This window comes from Eulemur rufifrons, chromosome 1 (assembly GCF_041146395.1).
Source record: "Eulemur rufifrons isolate Redbay chromosome 1, OSU_ERuf_1, whole genome shotgun sequence".
Classification (NCBI taxonomy): Eukaryota; Metazoa; Chordata; class Mammalia; order Primates; family Lemuridae; genus Eulemur; species Eulemur rufifrons.
In genome coordinates, this window is record NC_090983.1 from 55,767,112 (window position 1) to 55,768,328 (window position 1,217).

Genomic DNA, 1,217 nt, shown 5'->3' on the forward strand with positions numbered 1-1,217 from the left:
GATGTGGTTTGTCTCCTTCAAAACTCTTGTTGAAATTTGATCCCTAATGTGGCAGTGTAGGGAGGTGGGGCCTAGTGGGAGGTATTTGGATCATAGGGGTGGATCCTTCATAAATAGATTGATGCAAGGTGGGGTCTGAGTGAGTTCTCACTCCCATGGGAGTGGATTAGTTCCCAAGAGAGTGGGTTGTTAACAAGAGTCTGGGTTCCTTGGTTCCTCTCTCTTGCTTCCTCTCTCGCTGTGTTATTTATGCACACACTTACTCCCCTTCTGCTTGCCACCATGTATGAGACCCTCACCAGATACAGCTGCCCAATCTTGAACTTCCCAGCCTGCAGAACCATGAGCTAAATAAACCTCTGTTATTTATAAATTACCCAACCTCAGGTATTCTGTTACCTTACTAAGACAGTTACCGTATAGTCTAATTGGAAGGTGGCATAAATTCATCAAGGAATACAAAGTCAGCAAAATGATGTAGATTGATACATAAAAAGTGTATAGTTTTGTAAATGTTTCATGAAAGAGTATAAATATTTTCATTAACTTTCACTTCATTTATTTAATTCCTTTGGTATATGTGCCTTATTATTTGCCAGACACTTGTTCAGTTGCTAGGGATATTATGAGGAAAAAGAGAAAGTCCTGTCTCATGGAAGTTATATTCTCTGGCAGGTAGGGAGAAGATTAAAAGAAAAAAAATTAAATAAGCATTTCAGATACTGCTGCATGCTATAAAGAACGTAAGACAAATTATATAAGAGCACCTGGAGTGGTGGTCATTTATGGGGGACTAAAAGTATGAATTCTGGAACCATAATGTCCATGTACAAATCCAGGTTCTAGAAATCAATATGTGTATGACACTGGACAAACTACTTACCCTCCTGTGGCTCAGTTTTTTCACTTGTAGAATGAGGATAACCACAGTACTTGCTTCACAGTGTTGCTAGATTAAATAAATTAACGTGTGTAGAGCAGCTTGAACAGTACCTGGCACATGGTGCTATGTAAGTGTTTTCAACGACTCTTCTCCTCTCTAACTCACATCGTGCTAAGGCCTAAAAATTAGGAAGGAGCTCAAGCAAAAATATAAATAATTTAGGAGAACTTTGCACCAAATAAAGAACAATTAGACCAAAATGCAGCCCTCTTCTTTATATCTGCGTGGTATACATTAATGAAAATACATGAAGCTTAAACCATAGCAGCAGCAT